This window comes from Larus michahellis, chromosome 5 (genome assembly GCF_964199755.1).
Source record: "Larus michahellis chromosome 5, bLarMic1.1, whole genome shotgun sequence".
NCBI classification, from domain to species: domain Eukaryota; kingdom Metazoa; phylum Chordata; class Aves; order Charadriiformes; family Laridae; genus Larus; species Larus michahellis.
This window is the reverse complement of record NC_133900.1, coordinates 14,764,871-14,789,054: the sequence shown is the minus strand read 5'-3', so window position 1 is coordinate 14,789,054 and position 24,184 is coordinate 14,764,871. Positions and strand designations below refer to the sequence as shown.

At 38.6% G+C, this 24,184-nt stretch overlaps 1 protein-coding gene across 2 annotated transcripts in view; it reads right to left on the bottom strand.

Moving 5' to 3' along the window:
- ANAPC10 (anaphase promoting complex subunit 10) overlaps positions 1-24,184 on the bottom strand; it is a 188,398-nt gene that overhangs the window by 99,953 nt on the left and 64,261 nt on the right. Inside the window, exon 7 of one of the 2 annotated variants that reach the window (XR_012587226.1) lies at positions 21,869-21,943. The exons of the other annotated variant lie outside the window; for it this stretch is intronic. The gene's annotated coding sequence lies outside the window, so the exon portion shown is untranslated. Of the gene's footprint in view, positions 1-21,868; positions 21,944-24,184 lie in introns of those variants that run through there. 2 annotated transcript variants of the gene reach the window in all.

Here is a 24,184-nt window from a genome sequence, read left to right as displayed (position 1 = left end):
CTCAGTTCTTCCTCCTTCCCGGTGAGTCAAAGTCCCTTTTCTGCCTCTATGCTCTGCTTTTCCGACCAGTCCGTTTTCAACATGCAGCACTGAGAATGCCTCTTCTTCTGCACTCTTCACTTACCCCTCACTGTGGCAGAGCATCTCTGAAATCTCTAAGAAGTTTTGTAAAAGAATTTAGGGACAAGACCCAAGGTGTTTGTTTATAGGGAATAATCAGGGATTTTTTTTAATTATGACTGTTCTACAAATGATAAAAGCCTCAGTTCATATCACAGGCACAGATTTACAAGGAAGAGAAGACTAAACAGAAAAAGCAAAACGCCATCACACGAACTGCTAAGAAAACAGCCCCAACATAAAAATTACCACCTGAGAGCTAGAAGTTAGTTATTTTGTTTTTCAAAATCCACCTGCCAAAAAAGATCAGAGTAAACCCAGACCCGTTGATGTCCATAGGAGCTCTGCCTGTGATTTCAGTGGTGCCAGCATACCAACCCACAGAGAGATTAAAATCTGATGAAGTTTAACAGAGTCTTTAGGAAGGCAAGTTCAGACGGCAACGGGCTTCAGTGGAGCGTGTGGCTATCATTGTGAGTTTTGAGCTTCAGCTCCCTGACAAATGAATGGCCCTCCAAAAAGCTCAAAAAATGAAAGATTTGTCAGATTATGGCACTGAGACATGAAAAAAAACACACGATTAAATAAATCCTTTCATGCATCTTCTGAACAGGTAACAGAAAGTGCTGAAGTGTTTTCTATCTTAAAAAAGGAAATGAAAGCAAAGACGTGTCTTTGCTGAAGTTTTTTAGTGACTACTGAGATGTTCAGAGATCTGGGACAGAGCTTTAGGTCAGCTTGAGCATGAGCAGCAGTCTAGCAGTGGCATCAGGAAGTCTAGGGAAGCAAGGAAACACCTCATATAAACCTGTGAAGCTCCGCATGACTATTCTTAGTGGTCTTTAGTATCATTACTGACTTAGGTAAAACTTTCCACAGATCAGAAAACGATCACTCAAATTAACAGGAATTAATTGTTAACCCTTTTATAAAAAGTAAAGCCAAGCAAATCAGATTCCTTCCTCTGCCTATTTTGAAAGTTACCTGCTCAGAAAGAGCTTTCTATTAATTATTTGTAATGGGATTGTTAGCACATTTTCCACAGTAGGTTTCTCCTCAGAAACAGGTAATACTGGTAAACTTTCCACAACAACTGTAAGAGACAAAAGGTTTTAAACAAATGAATATTCACTGGATTGCAAAAATTCAGAATAACATCCTCAGCGTAGTAAAGAGCACTTCTATAAAATGACACTGCAATACATGATAATGCAAAAAGAAAATAAACTGGATTTTACCGATGTACAATATTTTCACTGATTTCAATTAAACATTACATTTTCATGCATTTTCTGCCTTACCATCTATCCTATATTTTCTACTATTATAAAACAACTGCTACCATGCATTTCAGCTGCACAGATAGGTTAGCAATTATTACTTACCTTCTGCTTTTTTAATGTGGTCATAAAAGCATGAGGTTTGGCCATCTGTCTGTTGATTCATGGTCACCAAATATTTCAAATATTATTTTGGCTACAGCGCAGTTTTGCACGAACAGCCTGTAAACTGCTTAGCACAAAAGAGAAAAAGGATCTGCAGGCCCATTTCCTGCCACTAACAAGCGAAAAGAAACATGAAGTTTAATCTGAAAAATCAAATAATTAACTGAACTGTATCAGATGTGCACACTAATGTACACAAGTGTAAATAACTCTTCAAATGTTGCATGCATAAAAACCAAACTTATTTGTAATCTAGAAAATCCTTCAGCATCAGCTATATATGTATAAAATACACATTTATTAAAATACACTAAAGTAATGCCTCACTTGAATACAGACGGATCAACATATTGAGTCTAAGAATGTATCTGCAGAGCGTAAGCACATCTATCAAAAATTCTTCAAATCAACAGGGATGGAAACATCTGGGAGGTACCATCCAAATTGAAAAATTACATGACACTTTGCAGAAGATGCTACCTACAATATCCCATTCTTAAGACCAAGTGGCCATTACATTACAGATATGAAACGACAGAATGTGTCCCAGGGGAGTTTTGCATAATAAAAAAATTAAGGATCAAACTGATTTTTTCAGTTTGCTTCTATCAAGGAATGACCATAAGAATTTCCAAGTAATATGCAGGGGAATATTTTAATAACAGGAATGGAATAAAACTCCGAGAAAAGGAATTAGAACCTGATTTTTAAAATCATTTGCACGGAAAGTTGATGTCTGAACAACCTTGAAAGTCTGGCTTTTATTTCCTGATCCTGCGAATTGCCCTACTTGCCAGTTTTAGAAGTACAAGCAGTTGGAATGAACACATAGCATCTGCGTATGCATTTAAAAGTTTCACATATATATCATTTTTAGAATTGTATCTTGACAACAAAAAGCTTCTTTTCACTCCTGATTTCCTACTGTGATATCATAATCTCTCCAATGTTCAAGATATGAGATGTAACTTTAAATTACACAGCACAAAATGCGTTTACATTTTTTTTAGACGTATTGGTCACTTACAGTAATTTTTACTTCCCCTCTCTTGATTAGTACGAATCCAAATGCCTCCGCAGCCCCAACATGAATGTGAATAGATAAGCTATAATCTGAGAATTTCAGGAGTGGTGAAGTGCATGCTTTCACCTCTCCCCCTTTTAAAAGTGTCAAATGCTTCCTGACACGCTTAGGTCCATGGAAATGGAACATATTTTCTCATTACATTAATTAATGGCTCTGCTTGGGTGGTATAATTCAGTATAAATTTCCTTTAGTATTCTGTCATACCTAAAAAGGATCTTATTTTTGTGATGTCTTTAAATTTTTATGACTTCTACTCTGTTTAGTCTGTGTGTAATCCTTCTTTTGAAACCTAATGTCCTAGAAAATCTGCAGGTTTTTCTCAAAACTGGCACGCTCTCTCGTTTATAGTCATTTCTTTTTCTTGCCTTCTTAGAACTTCATGCGAGTCCTTAAGGTGTAGTTCACAGCTCGGGGAATTTATGATTACATCGTCAATGTAAACTAAAGCACTGCGATATATTAAAACTGACAAGATGCTGTTCATTAATCTCTGAAATACGGCCAGGTGTGATGTCATGAAGAGAGGCTTCCAACTCCGAGAAGCCTAACACAGCTCCCAGCTCAGCTTGATGGTGGCTTCCTTTACCTCATCTGGGAAAAGGACCGCCTGGGTGGGGACTCGCGCTGGAAGCGTCATGTCAGAAAAATGTAGTTTTGGGGAAAATGAGACAGGGTAATCCCTTGCTGTGCCAATGTTTCTCAAGCAGCTCAGCTTCTGCTTTCCTTTCATTTCCAGGTTAGAACACCAACTTGGTCGTGCTGTAGAGAACCACAACTTCCCAAGGAAATAGTTTGATGGGCTGGAGGTATATTTTTATGTATGAAAAAGAGGAGCATTTTAAGTACTGGAGTCTCAACCAGTGGAGAAAGCAATGGTGGGCTCAGAATGCAGAACAGCAAGTGCTGCGATTTACACATACATTATAACTTGATCAAAACAAGGCTTTAATTCAGTTGTGACAGTTTTAGTCTTTTTGTTTGTTTGTTTTTAATGAGTAGTTGTACTGTTTCGACAGCAACAAGGGCAAAATCAGAAGAGACCAAATATAAGGAAAAGCTCGACATTTCCACATCATTAATTCAAACCTCAACATGAACTGATAAATGTTATTGCCTAATTTTACTTCATTAACAGTGTTTATGGAATATGTATTGAACAAAAACAAGACCATGACACTCATTCGTGCCACAGTAACAGAAGAAACTTTGTGAACAAAACTCATATTCCTGAGTTGAAAAAGAAACAGACATGGAAATAAAATGTGAAAGTAAGTTTTTACACACTCCGTGATTTATCATTTTGTGTTGATGCAACATTGAGGTCCACGTCCTAAAACAAGTTACAGCCATTAAATAGCTTTGCTCGCTGCAAATCATAACCAATTTGGCAGCAATGCAAAACTGATTGATTTTTACAGATTACTTAATTTGATCAATTTTATCCAGCTACAAATGATAGCTTTTGAGTATGATGAACATAGTTCCTACGCAACATCCAACTTGGGAACAAAAGACAGCTCTTCTCAGAAAACCAGGGTTTGGATAACCTTTGTACTACCTTTCAAAATTTCTAGGAAAGAATGCAGAGCAAGACCAGCCTTTGCATTTTCTTCTGACCATGGAGAAGTTACAAGAAGGCTCCTCATCTTAACTTCTATTTTTTGTTATTGTTATTATTATATTAAAATCTCTCCTACTTACTCCAGAGAAGAGTACTGCTAGATCCTCCTGAGCTCCATGGACAAAGTGAAAAAGACAGGATAGAACAGTAAAAAGATTGTGGAACGGGAAGCAGACAGACTGATGGGAAAAGATTAGGGGCCTGAAAAATGGCAAAGAGAAGTGAAATGGAATGAAGGATTATAAAGAAAGAAGGACCAGTAGGATAATGAGCCCTGAAAAGAAAGTCAAAGATAGGAACAGTAACAGTCTTCTTTATATTTCACTGTTGTGAATTACTTGTGAATATGATAAATGTAAATACTTTTTAATACCTATCTCTACCCTGGCATATTACAGACTTTTTTTGCTAGTATCACTACTGGGCATGGCATTGGGTAGTACCAGTAGCAGAGCAGCAGCCGGGATCATCGATAGTGGCAGTTTCCACCTCTATGTCAAACTATGTACTACTTGAAGGCACTTTGTACACCACTCTGTTGTAGTGGCAGCAATTGCGAGTCCCTTATCTAGTTTGCACAGAGCTACCCAGGCCCTTAGATAAGCCTATTTATTCCCTCTTAACAGAATCCAAATCTTAGTAAAACATGACTCTTCTATGTCAATTATTAGAATGTATGCCTTTCTCTCTCAACAGCTTCTATCCTACCATGCATGCCCCCAATCGTTAAACACTATCTTTAAAAGAGAAATCACATAAACAGATAGATATGAATACACTGGAACTAGTCTGCAGAAGAATATTATACCTAAAATCTTAAATGTCTAATGGATTTACTGTATCTATGCTCAGGACTTTGAACTCTTTTTTGGAAATATTCTGGCATTTTACTTGCAAAAGTGATTTAGAGAAAAAAAAAATAAGCAGATACTGATGGAAATTCCCAGAAACTCAATTGTATCTTTAACAAGAAACCAGATTCTCAGAATTGTATTCATCCATTAGATTAGAAATTTCTCTTAATGGCTGTGTTAGCTATCAGAACTAAGTCTGAATATCATATCAAATAAGTATCGCACTAATTTGTTGGTTGATTAACTATATATCTCTTATTTAACTACATTAATTGAATTAAATTTATAAAAAGTATTAAACGACTCACTTCAATCACTAAGCTTGAGAACATCTTAAACCTTGAGAATTACTTTGAACTCATTCACAAATAGACAAAAAGGTGACGGATATCAAAGGAAATATCCCCTAATAAGAAATCACTCAGCAATGGTCAAGGTACTGTTGCAACTTCCTGAGTTAACATTAAATGCTTGCCCTAAGTTAACATTACATCCATTCTGGACCAATTCCTGCCTTGTAAGAAAATATGGCACAAGAGTTCTTGCTTTTGCTAGGTTGTACCACTCGTGCAGTTATCCCACAATACCTTATGTAGAGCCATCTCAGTCTTTCACCAGAGTGTTTTCTATTACAGAAAAGGCATTTGGCAAAGAAGGAAATATTTCTTAGCTAAATATGTGAGAAAGCAGTAATTGTGTAACAAAAGTTCTCCAAAACTGACACAGTAGTCACCATATTTTGACATATCATTTTTTTGCAGCGTTAGCCAGATTCATCATACTTCAAGATTAAGGATGAAATTTAAATTCTCTTGATTCTTAGTGAACAATCTTCATTAAACTACTGAATCTTGTGGGTCTCTGTCTATACTAACGCTACAATCATTAAAAAACTCATTAGACCAAAGCATAACAATAAATATGTGGTCAATGATTTCAGGTAAAGGTGGACCCAAAGCCATGAGTGAATTAGTTAATTAATCCCAGACGTTGTACAAACTTGGATCCAGCATGAAAATAACTGGTAGAACAAATCTTTAGGCTGAAAGTTACACACTCATAATCTCCATTAAGAAAATATTAAACTGAAATTTTTTTCCAGGAGAATGAAAATTATAGGAACTGGCTGTAGCTTTAGTTGCAATAATCAGGAACCACCTATTCCATTTCATTAGGTTTTATTTGATAGACTGTAGATATTTTTTTTAAGCTAATATGAGTCTGCTATCCTTCAAATATTAACTTGATTTCCAATAAAATGATAACAGAAGCCTATGAAGTAGGCTTCTTGTATGAACCCATACAAGGGTTTTTTAATTCTTCATATCTATTAGAAGGGATTTAGTACAATTCCATTTACTTTAAATCAAATTATTTGGTTTTTTGAGACAGTAATCGAATATCAAATTGCACATGTAAGAAATAATGCAAGTGTGCTTCTGAGCCAAGCTTTAAACTCAAAAGTTCACTGATTCATGGTAAATGAAATCTACCTCTTGTTATCTTGTATTATGTACATATTTCCACAACCTTTATGCTTCCCCTGCAGCAAAATGACATTCTGATGATTGTGTATTTAACATCAACTATCTAAAAATAAAGCATTTAGCAATAATTCAGAATACAACAGATTACTGTAACAATTTATGCTAGTAGTAAGGAAAGGGATTCACTCTTGATGTTCTTGAAGACTGTCAGAAAAACCCCTTCATCTCTTAAAAATGTGATTGCTGCCCCAGATCCCCGATGGAATAAGACAAAATTTCTACGAATTCCAGGTCTCTTGCAACTGCAAGTGACAGAGATCTGTCAAAATCTCAGGACAGCTGGTCGATATTCAAGGATCACCTTCTCTGTGTCCAGGAGCGAAGTATACCAACAAAGAGGAAGGCAGGAAAGAATGCTAGGAGACCTGCCTGGGTGAACAGGGAGCTCCTGGACACACTGTCACACAAAAAGAAGCTTTATAAGGAGTGGAAGAAAGGACAGCTAGAATGGGGGGCATGTAAGGAAGCTGATCGAACAGCAGGAGACCTGGTGAGAAAAGCTACAGCTCAGTTAGAATTAAACCTAGCCAGGGAGATCAAGGGAAACAGCAAAAACTTCTATAGGTACATTAATGGTAAGAAGAAGACTAGGGAGGGTGTGGGCCCCCTCAGAAAGGAAACGGGAGAGCTGGTGACAAGTGATATGGAGAAGGCCGAGGTTCTCAACGACTTCTTTTCCTCAGTCTTCACTGGCAAGGGCTCCAGCCACACTCCCAGAGTCACAGAAGACAAGGACAGGGGTTGGAAAGAACTGCCCATTGTAAGTGAAGATCAGGTTTGTGACCGTCTGATAAACCTGAAAGTGAACAAGTCCATGGGACCCGATGTGATACACCCACGGGTACTGAGGGAACTGGCGGATGAGGTTGCTAAACCGCTCTCTTATTATATTCCAGAAGTCATGGCAGTCTGGTGAAGTCCCCACTCACTGGAAAAGGGGAATCATCATCCCCATTTTCAAAAAGGGAAAGAAGGAGGAACCAGGGAACTATAGGCCAGTCAGTCTCACCTCTGTGCCCGGTAAGATTATGGAGCAGATCCTCCTGGAGGCACTGCTGAGGCAGAAGAATAACGAAGAGGTGACTGGGTACAATCAACACGGCTTCACCAAGGGCAAATCGGGCCTGACAAACCTGGTGGCCTTCTATGAGAAGGTCACAACATCAATAGACAAGGGGAGAGCAACTGATGTCATTCATCTGGACCTGAGCAAAGCCTTTGACACTGTCCCGCACGACATCCTGGTCTCCAAGCTGATAAAATATGGGTTTGATGGATGGACAATTCAGTGGATAAAGAACTGGCTTGACGGCCGCACCCAAAGAGTGGCTGTCAATGAGTCCATGTCCAAGTGGAGGCCAGTGACAAGTGGAGTCCCTCAAGGATCAGTACTGGGACCGCTCTGGTTTAACACCTTCGTCAGCAACATGGACAGTGGCATAGAGTGCAGCCTCAGCAAGTTTGCTGACGACACCAAGCTGTGTGGGCGGCTGACACGCTGGAGGGAAGGGATGCCATCCAGAGGGACCTTGACAGGCTGGAGAGGTGGGCCCATGCCAACCTCATGAAGCTCAACAAGACCAAGTGCAAGGTCTTCCATCTGAGTCGGGGCAATCCCAAGCACCGACATAGGCTGGGCAGTGACTGGCTTGAGAGCAGCCCTGAAGAAAAGGACCTGGGGGTGCTGGTGGACGGGAGGCTCAACATGAGCCGTCAGTGTGTACTAGCAGCCCAGAAAGCCAATCGTATCCTGGGCTGCATCAGGAGAAGCGTGGCCAGCAGGTCGAGGGAGGTGAGTCTCCCCCTCTACTCCACCCTCATGAGACCCCACCTGGAGTACTGCATCCAGTTCTGGAGCCCCTACTACAAGAAAGATATCGACGTGCTGGAACATGTCCAGAGAAGGGCCGTGAGGATGATCATAGGGCTGGAGCACCTCTCCTATGAGGACAGACTGAGGGAGTTGGGGTTGTTCAGTCTGGAGAAAAGGAGGCTCCGAGGAGACCTTATTGTGGCCTACCAGTATCTTAAGGGCGCCTACAAGAAAGCTGGTGAGGGACTTTTTAGGATGTCGGGTAATAGTAGGACTAGAGGGAGTGGATTAAAACTAGAGATGGGTTGATTCAGACTGGACGTTAGGAAGAAGTTCTTCACCATGACGGTAGTAAGGCACAGGAACAGGTTGCCCAGAGAGGTGGTGGAAGCCCCATCCCTGGAAGTTTTTAAGGCCAGGATGGGGCTTTGAGCAACCCGGTCTAGTGGGAGGTGTCCCTGCCCAAGGCAGGGGGGTTGGAACTAGATGATCTTTAATTTCCCTTCCAACCCTGACAATTCTATGATTCTATTGTTCTATGAAAATCTTTTCAAGGCTACAGTGTTTTCAGCATCATTGGCCAACAAACCCAAATCGCAACCACAGGTGGAAATTAAGAATTAACTAATTAACAGACAGATTTTGTGGAACAACCTCTCTTTATCTGAAAAGAAACCATTTTCTCTCCCTCTCCCACTCCACTCTGAAGGTTCCCCAGAGCACAGCTGCACGATTTATGGCAAGAGGTTTGAGATATTTATTCATTTGTGCCTGCACTCCTCGCTACTCTTCACAATAAATTTAATACGAAACCTCAGGTGAACCATCTGTGGAAGTTTGTCATACCTATGCCCACAAACTATTTGCCTGTTGAGACATCCAAAACCTGTCCTGGTCTCAAAAAAGCTAGCTTCTACTGAAACAGAATACTTCTCTAAACAGAGCGGGAGGTTAACCAGTTTCATTCTATCTGCTTCTATTCTTTGATTTTATCTTTTAATATTAATATTCTTAAGACCACCCAATCAGCTAAGCTGTTTAAAAAAAACTTACTCCCCAATTATCTGATCAACAATTGCAGTGAGGTATAACTTCCTAAAAAGATGCATGCATTTAAAGGTAATTATTTAATTACATTCTTATATCACAGATATAATTATATTTGACTTTTTAATATAAATACTCAAAAGAGTATAGTGGATATAAGTCCATGTTTAAGATGGTGTGACACTTTAGCACTGAGACTTGGTTCAACAAGATACTTAATACCAAGTAGTTCTATTCAGATTAATTTGCGAATAGTAATCCTCAAATTTCTTACCTTTAGAACTAATTGAAAAAAAAATCATCCTCTCTAAAATTTGAAAACTTAACTTGATGTGATTAAAAATATAATTCCTGTACAATATACAAGATTTACTGAATTATCTAAAGCTAAAGGAGTGTGAGAGGACTATTTGTGGTGGACTTGGCAGTGTTAGGTTAATGGCTGAACTTGATCTTAATGGTCTTTTCGAACATAAGTGATTCTATGGTTCTATTTTTTAAAATTCTAAGGGGAAAAAAACCCAACAAGTGTTGTATCTCTTTATCGTACATTGCATATGCTACTTGTATCAAACAAATCACAAATGAAGGAAAGCTAAAGTGGACCATGGCTAAAGTTCTACGGAGCCTCAGAAGATTGTAAAGAAAAGGGGGTTCACATTAAAGATCAGATATTAAAACAGCTGACATTTCAATCTGGACAGTGTACTACAGTCTAAAGCACATTCTGAATGTACTACTGCTCCAAAAACGTAGCCTCTGTTGCATGGAAGGAAATACAGGATTAATGATGTTAACTCCCAGAGCAAAATTTACGACTTGTAAAAGCATACAACACATGCCATGCATTGATTAAAGAAAATTTTTTCCATACAATTTTATTGATGTATTGACAACACCATGTCGCCAAGTCTCCTAAAACGTGCCACCTAGTGGAGCATATGAATAAATTCTACAATATAGAAGCAGCCACCTCTGTACCAGGACAGGCTTTCTCGCCTAGTAAAGCCTTCTGCTAACTTTCCAGCTCTCATCTGGAAGAGCAGTTTTGCATTTACCATTTCTCATACTGCACATCACCCATCCTCCATAGACTACCCTGCAAGCAAACCCTTGCTCTGCTTAGAACTAGAATGTAAACAAAAAACTTCAAAAATACCCAGTAGTCAGTATTAAAAACATGTACCCTAAACCAAGACCAAAATTAGTTGAGCACAGTTGACCAACATTAGTTGATTCAATTTTTTTGCTTGAATTTGAATAAAAAAGTATATAGATTCTTTCAATCTTACAACATAATTTCAGAGTAGGACTTTTTTTATAAAGTATAAATGCATTAAATTATAGGAATAATCCAGCATAGAAGACACTATAGGAACAAACAAAAATCATATGACTTCAAAGATATGCAAGTTATAATTTGTATACAATATTCAGTTAAAAGTAAGAAGTTCTTGGTGAATCTTTCATAGAAGCATACAAATAAGACATGTTCATAGATCCTAAAGTTGTTATGTGCCCTTGTCTGTTTTCTAACTGCAACAGAACTTGAGGGTGCTAAAAATAACTGACAGTGAGGTGTAATTTCACCATACACTTTTCTTTTGCATAAAATTCTCTGAGTTTAAGTATCTTTATTTTGTGTAGTGGAAGGTACAGTACACAATAAACCTAAGAAATTTCAATAGAAGTAGAAAAAGGGTCCAGAGAAATACAAAACACAATTTCATATTGAGATTCTGACACCACGCATTGGTAACAAGACAAGACCCATATAGACCTTAGAAGAATCACTTATAGACCCCTCATTTTCCCCCTCTTCGAAATTAATTGTAAGTAAAGGTAACAGCAAAAAAGCAAAGGAACACAACCTACCCTCCACAAAGCACTGCATGAAAGCATTTGGGACTCTACTCCAACACATTACTGTTACAATTGTGTCTTTCAGAAGATGTGTAAGTACGTATAAATGTGAGTGTGGGGACACACATTCTCACGTGCATCTATACATTTAGGTAAGTACAGGCATTTGCTTTACCAGTCAGAGATTTATGGCGGTGCACAGGTTTGTAACACAGATTCAAGAGAGGCCCCATCAGTGCTCTGTTAAATTCTTGTTTATGCTTTGAGAAGGAGTAGTTTGTCCAGAGAAACCAGACGAGGTTTGATAATAACAGAGAAAACCAGGCATTTGAGAAAACATCCATGTGTTAGGATCACAGAGATGGATATTAAGCATCTGCTGAGGAAAATTAACGTAAGTTAGATTTTTATCATCATGGCATCTATACTATGGTAGAGCCCAAACACTCCATTTGATTTGCAGCTGCATTATTCCAAACAAACAGAAAAAAAAAAAAAACAAACTTGCCATGCAGCCAGATAGTCTAAAAGACTCCATTGGGTGAAAAGCCGGGGAGGGGAATGCTTTCACACTCTGAAGTGAAAAGGAAATCTCTGCAAAAGAAGGTTGGGTTTATTTGGTGACTTCACCCCCACACACACACCCACGCCCCCCCCCCCCCGATACATCATGTTCTGGGGAACAAAAATAGGCTTTGTCATTTCTTGCAAAAAAATAAATTCAGATGGTAATTTTTTTTTCTCCTGTCTTCAAAAGCCTACGCACTTTTGTTGCCAGGACCCTAACTTGTAGATTGGAAAGGTAAAATGCTTTCACCTTAGGCAGATGCAATAGGATATTCTATTGCAGATGAATAAGATATTCTATAATATCATGGCAGTTGCAAAATTCCCCAACTAGTCTCATGAAGATTAATTTCCTTTGCTTCCGGTTTGCCAAATGGTGATTTCCTCTTCTTATAAGAATATTGTGTTTTGATAAGTATAAGCAGATCCACTGCATTTTGGAACTTCATACATCTTAATTTTCTCCCATGAAAAACGACACATTCCTCAAGTTTGGGAGAGCTGGAAAAAAACTTCCCATCTAAAATGAAGAGCCAGTTTTAATGAGAAAGAATCACCAAATTAATGACCACATCTCTAACGGTTTCCCCATACACATTTGCCCTGAGTTGTGCAGTACTGTTAGTCCCCACAGTCAGTATGTGCTTTGAGAGACACATGGACGTACATTGCAGTAAGCGTGGACCAGAGCATCCATTAGTAATTAACGAGGGATGAGCAAAGCAACTGGTAACAGTTAAAGCAAGCCTTCACAGACCGCTCTGCATTCTTTTGCAGTGAACAGGGAAAGCTGTGATTGGCTCCATATGACCGGCAAAGGTGATGATAACATGACTCATGAGCAACCTGCCAAAAAAAGTATTTATCTAGTGATATATTACGTGTACACAACCAAAGATGCTCCTCTAGAGGCACATCACACGGTAGTTAAACACATAGTTTAGTAAGGCGATTATAAAATCACCTCGATACTCATGTAAGGAAAGAACTTTTATGGCCACAAGGCAAACGTAGATAGCAGAACTCTGAACAAAGTAGTGGAGTTTACTCACTTCCCACCTTTGAAAACAAATCTCTATTAATCTCAGACCATGCCAAACTAATTACGCAGGTATCATACTTAAAGAAAGTGACAGAACTTTCCAAGTCAAAAGGACAATCGCATTCAAGTTCTGCTGCGTGACACATTACCACAAAGCTCCCCTTGGCTACTTCTGATCTTTTCCAATCTATTGTAGTCTGGATTCTCTCTTACTAGTTACACTTTTGGTTGTTTCCTCTTTCAAGTTAGTTTCCAGATGTTGTTGCTTACCCATGTTCTCCCTGCCACACTGCATCCTTGGCCTGAACTTCTACACCATTCCCTTCTGCGTTTCCCCCCACTATTCAACTCACGATCTAAGTCAAGATTTTGAAACCTGTTGTAAATTACATTAATTGGCAGTTCTTTCCTGCAGCTGTGTGCATTTCTTAAGACCACATACTTACAGGGCTTGGGGGTGTGACTTTTTTACCTTCTTTGGACAAATTTTATACTGAACCAAATTGCATGTGGTTCCAACACCAGCTGAAGAGTCATGCTGGTACCTTTCAGGGGTCCTCACAGGGTCAGGTTTATAATTATGTTGTACAGTATTCAAGTGGGAGAGAGATCCACTGGAAACTTAAAAGGAAAACTGGTTTGTGTGTAACATGCTTGAATACTTCATGCTATCATGGGTAGCTCACCGATTATTTCCTACATGGTAAATGCAAAAATACATTAATGAATAAAGAGCTTTTAAAAAATGTGAGTCATGAGGTTGTCTGGAAAAAAAGTGAGGCTGCATGAGCATGGGCAAAGAGTTTCATTAGCCCTGCAGAAAAGTTTCTCTTTTTATTTAGAATCAATTCAACCTACATAGTTAAGAAAATAATTTAAGCTACCTTAAAATTACAGTATTAATTTCCACAGTTCCTTTTTTAAGATGGCCTCATAAATTTAAAAAAATAAAAAAACCCAACAAAACCAAACCTGAAAATGTTTGAAGAAAATATGTTTAAAATCTAGAAGTCAGACCACAACACTGTAGCAGGCCAAAATGAAATTCTGAATCTGTCCAATATCTTTGAGTTCTAACAAAATCATTCAAGAAAAGATACTCTGTTTCTTTATATTTGCCCAACAAAATCAGTAAGAAAATAACTGGGAAGAGAAAATTAGAGGATAACACTTTTCAGCTTAGATATTATATTGATGTTTTCCATTTAAAACTAGAAAAAACCCTTCAGCTTTCTTGGAAAATGATAAAGTGCCATCAAAAGATTTTCATTTATACGTATACTTGAACAAGAAAGCTCAAAACCGCTGTGGCAGTATGTCTGTAATTAGTAAGGCTGACTGTAGAATGCACGTTTACTCTGACCTCTAATTAATTTTCCCCAGTAATGTTGACCAGTCTAAAATCTAGATTGCAAGTCCAAGAGACATCTGTAGTCATGCAGGGAAATTAGAATTGCCTCCACCTGCTCTTTATGTCCCACGTATTTTCCAAGACTGTCTTCTCAGAGTAAAAATCACTCCTGTCCTATATCCCCAAACCTGAAATAGCTGAAAACAAGGAAGCAGAAGATACAGAGAAGCTATGGATCATACAGATAGAAGCAGAGAAAAAAACGCAGTGACAGCCACATGTGATGTCCCAGTCCCAATGCAGCCTACTGTATTCAGTCATTGGTGAAGCAAACGAAGCCTTGCCTATTGCAAGATCCGTGCCCCCGGTCCCCACTTCCCACCCCATCCCCTGTGGAGTACTCTGGGCCTCTCCTATACCCTTTCTCCTCTTTCAACCATCACTTTCCCTCTTCTGATCTCTTCCCTGAACATCTTATTCTCCTAAACATGTCAGAACATTTTTCATAGCATCTTTAATATTTTCTCTCCTATCCCTGTCACCCACGTAGCTGGAGATATGTCACACCTCCCACGCCAACTTCCATTAGTAGCTGGTTAAACAGCAGCACATGCTACGGCTGCCTTGGAGGTACAGATGTGCCGCCTGGCCAGTCAGGACATGTTTGCTGAGTTGTCAACTGCTGGAACAAATAATACAAATGACTGTCAAGCTGAAGCAAACACTCTTCCTTCAATGAGAGCACTAACGGTGGTCTCCATCCAGTTACCAATTTCCACAAAGACTGTAGGAACATGCTATCGTTCTGCCAAATAGATTTTAAATTAGTTAGTGTTTAAAAAAATAAAATAAAATCACATTTGTTAAAGCGTGGAAAGAGTGAAAAATGTAGTATGTACAAATGGTTGTCTCCATGCATAGAAAAATACATTTCATATGCACTCTGGCTGCATTTCACATTCTGTTAGTCTTCACTATACATTTGAAGGTAAACAGGCTGACAAGTAGCTTTCTTTTCATGTCTGGTAGAAGAAGGATGCCACTTACTCCAATTCTTACAGCTCTTTGAGCTGTGAGACTCTATTGGCATCCTTTTCACAACTTTTAAATGACAGTATACTAACCAATTTATAGTTGAACACTAAAAGGCATCCAAAATAAAAATAAATTAATCTCAATTGTTTTCATCTGTTTTAACAACAGATTTTACTCACATTTGTTCCAAGAATATATATTATAAAATTGGGCCAACCAATGCACTATCAAAATGACTACATATGTCATTGATTAAAGTTTCTCTACACAGTTTTTCTTTCACTTGCTGCATTACCAGGTTTCTAAAACAGAATTCCTGAAAATAAGGAGCTTGGACAGGGTCTTCAGTTTAAATTGATGAATGCTTAAATGCAATGAAGCTCCACTGGTTTACACCAGCAGATCTAAGAGATGTTGTGCACAAAACACTGTGCTTTAAAAAGTAATGTTGTTACAATTAAATTAATATGCAATAATACCAAAATAATATGCCTTTTTTAGGATTACATAAAAAACCCTGAGAAGCTCAACTTATCTGAGGCTTGTCATTGGCCCTACATGGCTTTACAGTGATTCACCAGCCTCCTAGCCAATCTATAATAAATTAGAGAGCTTCGTTTGCATCCACTGTTCACAAACACTTGGGTTCAATTACCATCAAATCAACTAATAAAAAAGGTAAATATTTTTTAAAAGAACTTGCATTATCGATTAGACTGTGTGGTTTAAATCAGCTTTGGATTTGGACACACAAATAAGAAGCGTTTCACATAGCCAGCTGCACATCAAAAGTAATTTTGCAACACAAAAATTTTCTGGCCAGACCTGCCTTTTAGACAGTTATAGATCCCAGTGGAGGCATGGGAAGACCAGAGTTCAAATTCAGTTTACTATGGCAGTTCTCCCAGCTCTGAATCTCAGCCATGTGACTGGCAATGCTTACTGTCACCACAGGGGAGTCTTAAAAGGGGAAAAGTGGTAGCTCCGACATTCAAAGAAAAAGCAAATACTACCACACATAACTCTCAGAAGAGCAAAATGTTTCTCAGTAGAATTTCAAGCTATTTCTTAGCATTTTGCAGGTATCTCATTGTTGCCTGACAGCAGACATAGAATAAATATTATTACACAGGAAAGTTGCATTTGTCAGCTTATCTGCCTCACTGAGCATACCCCGAATAAACCAGATACACCACAAGGACAAGGTAAGAGATACTACAACTACATCTGCACTAGCAAGCAGGGTGAAGTGGGACTACTGAAGCAATTAACATTGAAGTATCTACTGAAGTAGCAGTTACTATGCTGACAGCATGGGGGACCTGACACCCCCTGCATATATATGCCTTTAGAGGGTTTCTGGTTCAAAATTGCTCCAGTTTGGGGCTGTGGATGGAACACCAGTAGAGCCTGGAGTGTATTAGGTGCACACCTGGAGCGCAAGTTGCACTTGAAAGGAATTCAGTTTTTGTCCTTTGGGACTTCACTGTGATACAAACCAGAAGCGCAGCAAGCCGAGACCACTGGGAGGTTTGTTTCAAAAGCATACTCATGATCTGGACTGTAATATACATGTACCTGAGGTTGAAAAGCATGAAAAAGTGTTCCAGGATAAACAAACAAGCACCTATTAAAATAATTCTTAAATCATGGACGCATATCATCATATACAATGGGTTGAATACTTCTGTGCCTATCTTAATGCCAATGCAATATTTGGCATTTGCTTGAATGAGTGGCATTTTAAATATTTTTTTTGGTGAATTTTTCAAGTCCTTTTTTCCCAAATTCAACATTATTCAACCAGTTCTACCAATTGCTGTTCTTTTGTATTTTTTCCTTACATTAATTATAACTTAGGGAGACTTCTTTTTCCTGTTAGCTTCCTTCAGCTAATTAGTTATACTGTATTCAGCATCATGAACTCAAACATACAGACTAAATGTTTATATCAATATAACTTGAATATTGTTAACCAATCTGGAGTCAAATAAGAAAAGCAAGCCCTGGCATTGCAACCTACTATTGGTCAGATTTACCCCAAAAATACATTTCTCATATACCTATGCACCAATAAGTACCTGTAACACGGGGGTTAGCTACAGAGAATTTTAAGGGACGAGGCAAAGACGTAGCACCTCGCTGTAACTGGGGACTATCACAGATGAGGGGTGGCTATAAATCTTAATTCAGGATACTGCGTTTATACTGTGCTGGCTGTTTCTGAGATCAGCCAGTCTATACTAAATAAAGCAAGAATGTCTAAATCTGGCCAGTGCACAATAAAAGCCAAGATGAGTATAAATGCTATTGTCATAGAGGCTTGCTGAGAAATCAAAATACAGCATAGTAATGCAAATGGGGTAGTGTGATTCGTGAGGAAAAACTGTGCAATTCCCTAGTTGATTTCCATTTAAATTTTTGAGAGAGTTAAGTATACAGCTTTCTATGCCAAAAACACACCAAATATAAGCAGATTGACAAGATACTTATTTTGTAGCAGTTTTTGGGAGCAGTCACCAGTACTGACCCAAACAACCTCTATTTAGATTCGTCGGTTTTACTCATTCATACAACTGGAAGTAATGACCTCTTCTCAGCTTTAGCATAATGGTGGTTAAGCACTTAATCCCAACCTCTGGCAAGCTAGTAAGCATAGCTAATCACAAATTGGAGGAACTGATGTATTCACAGGCTGACCCTGCAATAAGAAACATCACAGACTACCTCTTCTGTCACTTTTGAAACTCTACAAACTCACAAACGCAAACCCATGAATTATAATAGAAGATTACTGTTAATGAACAAGACAGACGCTTTCCATCCAACAAATTATTGAGATTTTGTACAGGTCTTTTTGTAGTCAAATTTATCTAGATACTTTAAAAACAAAAGGAAATAATGTGGTCATATGACAGCCAATTTAGACAGCATATGAATAGACTTGGAAAACTCTCCCTGCAACAATCTTCAGCTTTGTAATTTTTTATCAATTTTTATCAATTCAGCATCCTTCTCAACAACAATACAAATGCTATCAACACATCTCCTTGTAAAAAACTGTCTCCAGCTCTGTATTGTAGAGTCAGTGACAGCTATGACAATACCACTTTGGTATTTAAAGGTGTTTTCACTATCAAGAGAAAAAAGCGTTAAAATGAGCAGAAAGTTTCAAGAGTTTCAGAGAATACAGAAATTTTTCATCTTTAGATCACTCTTCACACCTCCAGCCAGGCCATCAGTAGCTGGTGTGACACTGCCATAGAAGGGATTGGTATTTTAACAGTAACTAGCAGATAATCAACCATATCAATAAAATTATTACTGTAGTTGCCAGCATTTGTGAAAAAGCCATCCAAGAGTTCAAAGACTGCATGGGCATAAAACACCACCAGAGATTATATTTCTTCAAATGATTTTTATAATATATTTTAAATCTACACTGCTGACGGCACTACAGTTTAAGAACATTTAAACTTGTTTCAACAAGATAACTCCAGGATGAGAAACAATTCTGCTGAGGTATCAGTGAACATGGTATTTGGTTAATTATCCTGCCAAAAACAGAGCGATTAACCTAGCTAAGTGCCAAATATGGGGAACATTGTACAAACACTGCTATGTGTATTGAACCTGCTCTGTACAATCACCAGATTACAGGGCTGTCAGTCTGCTACGTGCAGAGCTTAAATTCATACGCAATAAGACGAAAAAGATGGTCTACACGAGATACGTGCACAGAATAAAATCATGAATTTTTGTCTATAATTGTAATTGCTGAGTCAAAACTGTAATCATATTTCTTAAACCAATTTAAAAGACATATTTCTGACACACAACTTATACATAAAATCATAATTAGGCTATTGCTTCCTATGCACTACTGTCGCTTATTTTTAAAACCGTTCCAAAATTTCTTCTCAAAGAGAAAAATAGTGTGCCACTTTTACCCCTCAGATCAAGAAAGTTCATAAACCCTGAAGTTCTGAAAAAAAAATTATAAATATTTCAAATGGTTTCCTTGCATGTTTTTCATCTAAATGAAATTTTCAACATTCCTAAATTGTAAGAGTCCAGTAGGTTCATAAGCAAGGCTCCTTCAAGTGCTTCCCAGCTCTAGCTATTTGGGTTGCATGCAGTACAAATTTTTATCTGTGGTGAGGTTATATTTCCATGATACAGCTTGGCAACTGCACTAGAAAAAGCTATAAAGATGAGACGGTGTGTCACAAGTTCACAGTCCTTAGAAAGAACAGGACTATTACTCTACCACAGGTAGTCACCTACCAATCTGATGGCAAAATAAAGCATTTCTATTATTTTTTAATAAATCAAAATGTCCCATTAAGGAAAATGTGACTGATTTATATATTTTTTTCATTTCTTGTTAAGGTATTTTCTATAAAGAAAACATTACTGATAGAGAAACCAAATTTTCCAATCAGAAGACATAAAGAGAAGAGTAGGTCATTCTCCACATATTTTTAAATTCTATTTTCAGTGGGCAAAATATAGCTTACCTATAGCGTACTTAATATTTTTTAGATTAAGAAAATCACTACTTGGAGTCAGCTCTTCATAGTTCAATGTCAACAGTCAAACTGAGCTTCCATGTGAGCAAACAGACTCACCGAGGTATTCATAAAGGAAGGAAAGGCAAACCTGTTAGAAAGTTAACAAAGTTAAAAGGAGAATAATATATTTTTGTTCATTCCCCTGGTTGCACCACAGCCAAAGGGACGGCTGTCCTCATGGGGAGAGTGAAAAGACACCAGTTTTATACAAGCCCAGAGGGCTAGAAGTGGATAACAACCAAAAGTGATGGCTTGAAGCCATCAGTACATTTCCTTCATTTACAAAAAGAACTTCAATATGTGCTTGAAATGCTTTGTTTTAATTTGTTAGCTGTTCTGCAAAGATCTCTTGATAATACAGAATGTTTCCACAATAAATGTTGGCCAGAACAAGTTTACTCTAGAGTTTTACTCTATCATTGAGCGTTTACAAAATAAAATAAATTTAAATAAGTAAGGTTGGCCAAATTCAAACCACAAATCAGAAAACCACCAAGTAGGACCATCCTCCCTGCCAAAGCTTAATGTGACCTAATGGGAGAGCTGTAAGAGGTTAGAGTTAGTTTTTATGTAGCTTCATGTAATATTTGGCAAACCAAAGGGGCTGGGCCAGGACTCCTGATCCTTAAACAAACATTTGATGTAATTTTTTTTCACTTTTTCATCACAATAATACTCTGCATTCTGCCCTCCTATGACCTCAGCCCCTTTTCCCCAGGGTGGGTCGGATTTAGAACCTCCTTCTTGACTTACGAGTGCCATTTTAATCAGCCCCTTCCAGATGTGTTTCACCTCCACCCACAACAGGCCCTGCAGGTCCAGCAAAGTGCAGAGAGGGAAGGACTGCGGGGAGAAGGAGCCGTGCCCTGGCAGCACATCAGTTGGCTTGCAGCTCCCTCACTGAGTTTATTATTCATAGCACTGGTGGGAGGGCAGGGGGCAGGGTGACTCACACAACATCTTGTCTAAATTGAAAACCAATACCAACCCACACCCCCGCAACCGAGAAGCGGAGCTGCGGTGGGTCACTGTGGTCAGTTTTGCTTCCAGTGGATGTCTGGGCCCCAGGGACAGCAGCAGCTCCAGGCGAAGCAGGTCACTCGCTATCATTAAAAACGAGACAGAACGGCAAGTTTATCTTTTCCTCCAACCCGCTTCAAGGAAGCCATCTCCACTGCCTGCTCTCTCTGAAGGAAGCTGTAAATAGTGGGAGTCAATATGAAGCTTCTTGAGTTATATTTTAATTTATATGAAACATACAGAGAACATTTTTTGTACAGTTCTCCAGCATTCCAATTTAGTGCTACTCTAATAATATGTAAAATTAAATAACCACCTAACCAGCATTTACCCAACTAGAAAAAGGAATGTTATTTATCCTGAACTCCACAATATTTCAAATGCAAGTGACCAAGAAAATTATGGTCTGAACTACAGGTTGAAAGAGTAATTTAGTAAGGCAGAAATAAAGTGGTACTTTATTTCAGGTACTGCTATAGAAAAAACAACAGTTTAACTGTATTGAATTTAACAATAAAGCATTTGCCTAACAAAGTAAGTTAACATGCTGTTCCCATTATATTTTAAATTACAAACTCCAGTGGTTTTGCCACCATCAGGGAGCTTCACTACCTCAAGATACATGTGTATCTTCAACAGCGATTATATGATTTTAACTTGCCCCACTCTCCTGGTCTTCTCTCACTGCTTAACAATTCTGTGTAATCTTGTCTTCAGTTTGCCCCCCAGTGAAATTCTTGATGACAAATACCTAATCCTGTTGTCAGCACAACCTACCCTGAAGAGGGGCAAGGGCAAAGTAAAGAACTACACAACCCCAGCACGTGGAATAGGTGCTCCCAGCTGGATGGGGAACCGGGATGAGGATCCATCAGCGCTAGCTCGGGGCTGCCAGGGAACCTGCTTAGTTGAGGAGTGTTAAGAAGTTCTCACGATGCTCGAGGTTGTTTCAGTCACCTGGAGGAAAGCAAAGACAACGAGGACAATAGGAAATGGTCCTGCCTATACAACGCTGCAACTTCTGCCTCCCAAGAGCTCCTTCCTGCCTGGGATCCATCAGGGAGGAGATGCTCCACGTTTCCTGCTCAAGAGTGCCACAGTGGCCCCAAGTGGTAAATAAGGAAAACTTCAAGCAGAAACCTGCAAGTCTTCCTGCAGCAGAGCCAAATCCTAAAATTAAAGGAATGTGTGACAAAGCTGCCAAAAGTGTGACACTTGGCAGGCCTCCCAGCTGCCTTCTACTACTTCCCTTCTAGCCCCCAAAGTATCTCGGATGTGAGTAAGGGGCACCATTAAGTAGCTACTGGCCCTTTCCCACTGCAACTGCTTGGAAGAGGACTCTTGGCTTCTTCAGGCGTCACTGGGTTAAGGTAGAGAATGTGGCTCCTGGGCCCTCTGCCCAATTCCTATTCAGATGGTGGAAAGCAACACAGGAGATGGCTGGCTCTTTCTGAATTGAGGAAAGCTTCTAACAAAATTAGGTTCCTTTCTTCACAAAGCTACACAGTAGAAAATAAAGCACCAGCCAAAAATCTCTGCCCTTGCTTTCTCCCAACCCTTATGTCAGTTGGACTTAACTCCCACTGAACTATATACCAGCTAAAGACAGGGATACCTCACTCCATTCACATCTGTTCCACAAACCAGCGTCCACCCTAAGAGACTGTCTGTGCCTTCACAACCTTCTTTCAGTACCTTCAATTCCAACACCTTGGAAGTGAGATACATAGGCTTTAGCTCTTTTCCCTGTAGGTAGCACACTCGCTCTTCACCCAAGTCACAAAAGCCATAATTAGAGAAAAATCTCTCCCATCTCACCCTTGCTTATAAACTATTTCCATCTGGCTAAAATTAAGTTAAAATTCTTTCTTCTCAGCTTAGATTGATATTTCTAATATTTCATTTCCAGAGGGGGGAAAAAACAGCAAATTACCAAAGTGTTTCATATTATGTTACACTCTCCATTGAACTGAACATCTCACTGACTCCTTTCCACGTAAGGATAATTGTGGTTTATCCACTAACATTAAAAAAGTGAAAGTATATGCCATCTTTTACCCCCAAAAGTAGAGAAAACTGTACAAATATGCAGGTATTCAATCAACACGGCTAGTAAACCAATGGAAAATGGCTATTTACACACACAAAAGACACGTCACAGAAGAGTAGAATAAAAATGGAAATATATCATATCTAAGTTATCAAAAGGATAAGTTAATTATTCAAAATATAATTTTAGTTGGCACAGATAGATACACACAATATTTATAAAATGTTTGAAATGTGTGGGCAATGCTTTCATATTTTACTGATACCATGAGGGGCACAAGCATGTGATTATTCATCCAGAGGAAAAAAAAAGCACCACATTATTTCACATTAACTCTTGCAGTTCTTTGGACCATCCCATCTTGCTACTGATTTGACATTACTCTGTTGAATTTGAGATATCTGACGTAAAAAATAGCACACTTCACGAACAGTAGCTCTTAAGTTTGCAATTTTTTATAGACCAGAAGATACAGTTTGGTCTAGGGATTTAGGCTCTTACCCCTACTGAGTCATTGGCTAATTGTGTGAAATCAGCAAAGTCTATTGATCCCTTCAGTAATCCCTATTAGTAAAAAACTACCTTTTGTGGCCTCTGAATGAAATGTAAGATATTGTTATTGCTGAGGTAACCTGAGGAATTTACAAATAAGTTTAAAATTGAACAAGCTATGTTAGGGAAACAACTTTTATATTTCTAAACAATAGATGGATATTTAAATAGAAAATATATATTAGATATATTGAGACCCAAATCCATTCTTTGAGTAGCCTATTATAACAAAGACCATTCAGAAAGCTGGAGGCCAAAGTAAGACCGTTTGTTTGACATGACAGATGACTTCAACAACCAGGCACTTCATAGCTATTGTTTAATTGTGTTTCAGTATGGAATTTTTAATTGCATATTTTTAATGGAAGTTGTCTTAACAGGGAAATGTACAGAATCTAGTTCCACTGGAAAGTCCACTGAAGAGTCTAACTATGGAAAACCACACACATCTTTCCTTTTCTAGAATTTTGAGTCTCCATTTGGGTCTGAATGCCAGAAACCAAAGGTCTCTATTCCTGCCTGTCATTCCTAAACAAGTAATCATACAAAGAAATTGTAGAGAATTTTCATATTCCTCACAGTTCCATAAATGCAAC